This window comes from Olea europaea, unplaced genomic scaffold (assembly GCF_002742605.1).
Source record: "Olea europaea var. sylvestris unplaced genomic scaffold, O_europaea_v1 scaffold1679, whole genome shotgun sequence".
NCBI classification, from domain to species: domain Eukaryota; kingdom Viridiplantae; phylum Streptophyta; class Magnoliopsida; order Lamiales; family Oleaceae; genus Olea; species Olea europaea.
Genome location: NW_019234465.1, coordinates 115,829 through 124,095, shown reverse-complemented (window position 1 = coordinate 124,095; position 8,267 = coordinate 115,829). Strand labels below are relative to the sequence as shown.

Genomic DNA, 8,267 nt, shown 5'->3' with positions numbered 1-8,267 from the left:
AACGTGTGAGGCATCTGCTTCAGCTCGTTTTCTTCTTCTCCAGGCTTCAAATTTGCCCATATCAAGATCCCTATGCAATGATGCTGGTGCTTGACCGCCGGGAATGGAAGCATTGATGTTGGAAGGTCCCATACCGTCAGCATGTTGCTCCTCTTTAAGTTTCGAATGGATTTGTTGAAGCCTCTCCCCTGATAAATTTGAAAAGGTGGATACATATTTCCATATTCGTGTAGTCATCCCTGTGTAACTAAATAGTGTTAAAACCTGTCACATAGTTTGTTAAAAAGATAAGAATGAAAGGGTATAAACGAAGAATTACATACTTTCTTGCCTGTAAGGCTCCTTCTCATATTCCGATACAATTTGGTAATTCCGAATTTTGGAAAGCACCTATCATATTGGCCAATAAGATCAAAATTCAAGACTATATCAGGCAAAATGAAGAAATAGAGAAGTGAATGCTCATTGTTAAACCTTCTCCTTTGGCAGATCTGCACTGGTAGATTGCAATTTCTGAAAGTGTTTCAAAGTTTTCTCCTCGTCTATCATGACATCTTCACACCACTCCATCCATTTTGCTTCCTTGAATTGCTCATAGACTTCACCACTATCAGACATTTCACCTTCCTCTTTAACCAATGGTTTGACGTTTTGGGGTTTTCGAGCTCTACTGCTATTAATTTGTACACTTGGATTAGGAAAATCAGATTTCATCTGTTTGCCCTTTCCAGGTGATAATGGGATATTTAGAAGATTTTCCTTCTGTTTTTTTGCATTCTTACGGCCAACTTTTACTTTCGAATTCCCCCCACCAACTGCCACAACTTCCTGAGAACATGAAAGTATTGAGATGCATAAATGAACAACAGGCAAGTACATGCGAAATAACAACCAACTAAAAATATAGCACATGATCGAAACGAAAGTGAAAAGGTTTTGCAGGATGTGATAAACCTAATGAAGTATGAAATCATCGTACTATTTCTAGAAGTTGGGAAGCTCGATCTTTCAGCTGGGGAGCTCAAGGGAAGAAAGTTTCATGATGTTGAAGTTCCACTGGAGCAATCTTCTTAGTAAGACCAAGTTTTTCATCTATCCTTATCTTTTCCCAATTGCCAAATCCATGATAGTGAACTCCAAGCAGCCGCCTTGCATCGTCCTCTTGCAGTACCAACAGAAAGAGTTTATGCAACCAATGAAGCATGATAACATTTCTCCCAAACCAATCTGCCCCCTCATCCCTCCACCGCACACTACCATCCCGCCAAAAAGAAAAAAAGAAAGCAATGAAATACAACAGACATTAAAGTCACGAAATTATCTACTTACTCTGATTCCACCTACAACCTTTAGACCATGTGGCAGGTTTGAGATATACAAGTGCTCTAAATAGAGAGAGTGGATCTTCATATTGGCTAACCCGCTTGGCTAGGAGCTGAAGTTCTTCAACACGGCTTAAGAGTTCACCAGCCTTCACAGGAACACCAAAAAAGTCAAAAAGAGGCCCCTAAAGGAAATGTTACACACGTTTCAACTCGAAACATCTCAAGTAACTTTCAGACATAAAAGCTATAGTATACAAGTGATGGATAGACAAACCTTTGTGAAAAGGCTATAGTTTGACCCAAACAACACCTAGAGGGGAGGTGAATAGGTGTTTGTGCGAAATTTAACAATTTAATTAACTTATGCAACATGTCACATAAATTACGCTTTGTCCAGATTCATTCACATAATTTAGCTACCTAAGTTGAATTGTCGGTTGAAATCAAAACAACAGAAAGCAGTAAAAACGCAACAAAATGTTGACGGAGAAAACCCAACTGCGTAAAAACTCCGAGCACAAGCCAGTAGAGTCCACTATAGAAGATATTGACTTACAATACGCCAGACATAATTGAATCTAACAATGCTTTGACCTCCTTACTGTATCAACCAAAGCTCTCCTGGATTTTGCAGATCTGCGCCATAATCCCAGCCTTGAATTTCTTCTATCTCCCGTGAATCACCAAGCACTCCAATTCTTCAAGCAGTTTCCTTCCCAGATCTTCAAACAGATGATCGTCTGGAAGTTGATATGGAGATTTGAATGGTGCTTTGATTTTGTGAAGGTTGATATTTTTCTCTAATAGAGCATAAGATGAAAAGAAAAAAAATTTTGGCTCTAGATCCTTTGGTTGTCGAGAGAAATTTTTATTTGTGTGTTTTCCAAAGGTTATAAATGAAAAACGGAATTTTTGTTTATATAGTAGATCGTTTTTGGTAGTATGGAGCGTTTAAAATTCGCGAGGAAGGAAAATTAACAAAAGTCAGATAGCACTGTCACTCGAGTGAAGTGCTGGCGAAACTCGAGCGACCCCTCAGCGAAACTCTAGCCACAACAGTTCTGTTATTTAGGCTCGAGAGAGGTCAGGGCGAAACTCTAGCGAGATCAACGCACCGTTTGCATCTTCAAAGCGTCCAACTTTACCCTAGACCTATGCTATAAACTTTGCAAAATTGAAACACAAGTCCCTGAACTTTTTGGACCTTTACAATTAAGTCCTTGACTTTACAAACTTGACAAATTGGTCCTTTGGTCACAGATTGCCAATTACAACATTTTCCTAACAAACTCCCCCTTTGGCATTCTGTGACAAAATTAATAAGATAGTCAAGGACAAAAGTAAATCTGACTCTAAACGACCTATCTCTTCAACCAAAGCAGCTATCTCTTATTGAACCTGTTTCCTGAAATACAGAAACTCAAATACCAAGTGTAAATGCATGTGAAATGGAAACAGTAAATAAAAACAAGGAATAGTGCATATGTCATTAACCAGATTAAGAAGCAATATTAATGTAAGTAAAAAACACCAAAAATATACATCAATATTGCCAAAACATCAAAAACTTAATCTAGTCATGAAATATATACAAAATCATCGTTATATCACAGTTAACAAAAGAATTGATATCTATCTATCCAATATCCTATCCAATATCTACTCCCCCCTTTTTGTCACAAATGACAAAGGATCAAAAATAACAAACAAACTACGAGGCAGCACCTCCTGCACCCGAAGACTCATCACCAGGCTCGTCACTTGTGCTCTCCTCCATGCTATCACGAATCCAACGCAAATGACGCTGACACACGGCAAGAGCACGCTGAAAAGTAGAAAGCTCAGCTGATTGACGCTCCGAAGCAGCACGTAATTGCATGATTTCTGCCATCATACGAGCCTGTTGCTCGACTAAAGTAGACATCTGACCCATAAGCGTCACCATGGGCTCAACAGGCAAGGAAGCCACCCCTGGAGCAGAAGTAGATGTCGAAGGAAAGGAAGCTTAAAGCGGAATAGCCGAAGAAAAATCCGAACGAGGCGGAAGAAAGACGCGGGAACTCCCAGTAAGAATATCAGTAATAGGATCAAAGGGCTCCGAAAAATCAAAAACATCAACGGGCTCAGCCTGAGCAGCAACATGAGCCGAAGAGGAAGAGGACGAGACATGGGATCGACTCTAGTGAATGGTCTGCTGTCCTATCGGGCGACCTATACGAGTAGAAAACCCCTCGGGAAAAGAAGCACCCAGAGATAAAACAACTCTATGAATCAGACAAGCATAAGGCAACCCTATCTGACCCACAGGAGTACGAAACGAAGCCAGAATCTGCTGGCACACAAAACTAGGTAGGTCGATAGAGTCCCCCATGAAGAAGGGCATAGAGAAAATGGGCCATCACCATAGGTAACGAAGAGGTATGGGCAACAGGCCACAGGTTTGTGCACACGATGCACAACAAAACCTGTCGATCAGTGGGTAATGAACCCGTGGCCATAGCCGTAGGCCCCCAGTAGATGGGGTGTTCAAAAGAGTCGACCGAACAAGGGCAACGGCCGGAATAGAAGTAGGTAGAATGTAAGGAAAAGTCGGATGGGTAATCTGAGGTATACCTAACGCTAGAGCTATGGCTGACGGAGTAACTCGAAAAGAATGACCTCGAAGAAAAACCCTAAACGATGAGCCGTCTACATCGTGAATATTAACATAAAACTCCCGAACAAGGAGTGGGGACGGAGGTGAAAGACCAACAAGAAGGGGTTCCCAATCCCAGGAAACAAAAATAGCGACGATGTCAACAGGAAGATCAGATAAGATTACCTCACGCTCCATGAGAATGGGGCGTAAGGAGAACTGAGAAGTAAAGACCTCCTGAGCTGTAGCAGAAATAAATCTGGATCTACTATACGACGTCGAACCACTAGCGGGCTGCGCAGAGGGTCGAGAACGCTTACGGGCCATCTAGCACACGCGGAGATGGAAATAATAAGTAACACGAAAAACGCATGTACTATGATGCAACATGAGATGAAACAATGCACACACAGATGAGGCACGAAAGAAATGAATCGAAAAACGTAAACGACCCGATGAACAAACGAAGCATGACGGAAATATAATCCAAAAAATATGTGTAAAAGGACCCAACACGGCACGTGATGACAAGGAAACAAAGAAGGAACGAAAAGAAAAAAAAAAGAAAACAAAGGAATGAAAAAAAAATATAAAGGACTTTCATAGAACATGTGATGAGCGCAACTTCGGCACACAATTTCAAGCACATACGAGACCCAATCACAACGCCAAGCACATTCCAACAAACTACAATCCATGAACTTCGCAATGGAACAAACCACACACCAAACGGATGAGTATAACGCAAGAACGACCTCAATGAAAACGGACGAAAAACACGAAAAACACATAAACAAAAATATGGAAGAAGGAACAATTCAAAGCAAATAGAGATGCAAAATGCGTGAAAGAACAACAAACTCAGTCAAGGAATACAAGAATACCATAATAATCAAGCAAAACACAAAAAATAAGCAAAAAAAACCACAAACCCGACATTCAGAGCACATAGACAAATCTTAAGCCCACACATAGTTCAAAATCTCGTGGAGTAAAGTGTATACAGAACATCACCGTGAAAAATGCCAAGTAGTCCATGCAAGTTAGACTCAAAACCTTAAATTAGTGAGAAAAGACACGTGAAAACAACCAGACAAAGGTGTATATCTACCAAGTAACAGTCAAATCCAATTCCACTAGGATCTATATCAATTAGTACAATTGTCACAATTTTACTCCCCTAACTGTATGCTCCTTTTTTCTTTTTCTTTTTTAATAACATAAGAACTTAAGTGCAATGCTATCCCCATTAGGTGACATAAATGACCCCGATAACGAACTTTGGGCCGATGACTCCCAAGTCAGACGACCATAGGGCACCAGGTTAGAAACCCCTCAGGCTTAATTGTTCGAGTCAAATAGGCCCCGAAGACAGTCATAAGTTCAACGAATAACGCAATAAAAGTGGGGAAAGACAATAATGATTAGGTTACACTCGTCCTAGATCAAGTCAAATGGACATACCACCCCAATCATAGAAGAACACCATCCCAAGTCTCACCCATGTGGTCAAGACTCACTCACAGGACTACAGTGTGTGTTGTGCGAAAATGAATGACGAGTCATGTACCCAGAACTCCATAGACAAAGAGAATGATGATGGAACCTCAGACTCGTACATATGATGAAAGATAGAGTTTGATCCTAAAAGCAAATGCCATAATCGTTACATAAAAGGCGCACACACCAAAAAAAATCCCTTTTTTTTTATTAAATACACAAGCATAATACACAAAATAGAACCAAACGACAAACTAACACACAAAATGCACCACACACACATAGATCACATGCAAGATGTGAAGTGATTAGGTGTAGATGTGATGAATGCATGAATATGCAAGAATCCATGATCAGATAGGTAAACAAACACCAACAGCCGTCTGAAACGATTCAAACCTCAACCCATCTAGTGGTTTCATAAGTAGATCGGCCAATTGGTTATCAGTAGAGACATGATCTAGGGAGACAACGTGTGTTTCAACAAGTTCACGAATCAAATGATGTCGTATGTCAATATGTTTTGTTCGCGAGTGCTGAAGAGGATTCTTAGAAATATTTATAGCACTGGTATTGTCACAGAAAATAGTCATGGTCCTTTGACTAATCCCATAATCACTCAGTATCTGCTTCATCCAGAGAAGCTGAGTACAGCAACTCCCCGCTGCTATGTGTTCGGCCTCTGCCGTGGAAAGAGATATGGAATTTTGTTTCTTACTTAACCAGGCTACAAGATTGCTACCCATATAGAAACAACCCCATGTCGTACTTTTCCTATCATCTGCGTTCCCGGCCCAATCGACGTCGGAGTAGCCAGCCAAATCAAGATTAGAATTTCTAGAATAGAAAATCCCTAGATCAACAGTACCACTCACATATCTAATGATGGGTCTAACAGAGCTTAAGTGTGATTCTTTGGGATCTGCCTGAAATCGAGCACACACTCCAACACTAAAAGCAATGTCAGGTCTAGTAGCTGTGAGATAGAGAAGACTACCTATCATGCTTCGATATAGGGAAGGATCTACACTTTTACCTTAAGGATCACGACCTAACTTCAAGCTAGTACTCATAGGTGTCCTAGTATGCTTCTTTCTATCTAACCCAAATCGCTTTACTAGATCCTTTGAATACTTAGACTGTGAAATAAACAAGACATCCTCAGTCTGTTTCACCTGAAGTCCAAGGAAATAACTCAACTCACCAACTATACTCATCTCAAATTCTTGCTTCAAACACTCGGCAAACTCATTTGCTAGAGACTCAATAGGAGAACCAAAAATGATGTCATCGACATAAATTTGAGCAATGGTGACAGTTTCTTCAATATGTCTAATAAACAAGGCCCTATCGGCACCACCTCGAGAGAATCCATGTTCCTCAAGATATGAAGTAAGTCTCTCATACCAAGCTCTAAGAGCTTGTTTCAGACCATAGAGTGCTTTGTGGAGTTTGTAGACATAGTGGGGAAACTTTGGATCAACAAATCCTTTTAGTTGTTCCACATAGACTTCTTCTTGAAGAAGTTCATTCAAGAAGGCACTCTTAACGTTCATTTGATATAGCTTGAACCCTAAGGTACAGGCAACAGCAAGTAGAATCCGAATAGACTCAAGTCGTGCAACAGGGGCAAAAGTCTCATAAAAATCAATTCCCTCAACTTGAGTATAACCCTGAGCAACTAATCTGGCCTTATTCCTAGTTATAGTACCTTGGTCATCCGTCTTGTTCTTAAAGATCCACTTAGTACGAATAACGTTACAATTCTTAGGTCTGGGAACTAAGATCCACACATTGTTCCCAGCAAATTGATTGAGTTTCTCATGCATCGCATTTACCCAACACTCATCACTAAGGGCCTCTTCAACTTTCTTAGGCTCTACCTGAGAAAAATAGCTAGTGTAAGCTAGATTGTTCTGTACCCTCCTACGAAGCCTCATACCTTCATCTAGATCCCCAATGATATTGTCCTTAGGATGATTAGACTTGACCCTTGTCGATGATTCCTTAGGATTTTTATCTCGATCTTGTGGATGTGTTTCGTTTTCAGGTGTTTCAGGTTTCCTTAGAGATGACTCAGATACAGGTAGCTCAGTAGGATCACTAGACCTTATAAGATCACCATTTCTATCGTCCATCCTATCACAAATTTCAACATTCTCCCCCTCACTCATAGCATCATCTATCACAACATTGACTGACTCCATCACCACACGAGTACGTGAGTTATATACTCGAAATGCTTGGCTATTTCTGGAGTAACTCGAAATGCTCGGCTATTTCTGGAGTACCCTAAGAAGATTCCTTCATCACTCTTCGATTCAAACTTACTCAAGTTCTCTCTATCACGCAAAATGTAGCACTTACTCCCAAACACACGAAAGTACTTAACCGTAGGCTTTTTACCCTTAAGTATCTCATATGGAGTCTGATCGGTCTTCGGCCTAAGGTAAACTCTATTGATTATGTGGCATGCAGTGTTAATAGCTTCACCCCAAAAATGTAGGGCTAGTCCCTTGCCATGAAGCATGGCTCTAGCCATGTCCTGAAGAACCCGATTCTTCCTTTCAACCACCTCATTTTGTTGAGGAGTGATAGGGAAAGAGAACTCATACAGTATCCCTTCGTCCATGCAAAAACTCTCAAGATTGAAAATTTCAAACTCTTTTTCATGATCACTACGCATTCTAGACACTTTGATATTGAGTTCATTACCAAGCCGTCTACACAATGATTTTATAAGATCACAAGCATCAGATTTTTCCCTAAGCAATTCTATCCATGTGAACCTCGAGAAGTCATCTACC

The 8,267-nt window shown here is 40.5% G+C and overlaps 1 pseudogene; it reads right to left on the bottom strand.

The window, feature by feature from the left end:
• Positions 1 to 718: 718 nt before the first annotated feature.
• The window catches only part of LOC111377559, a 52,176-nt pseudogene continuing 44,627 nt past the window's right edge, over positions 719 to 8,267 (bottom strand).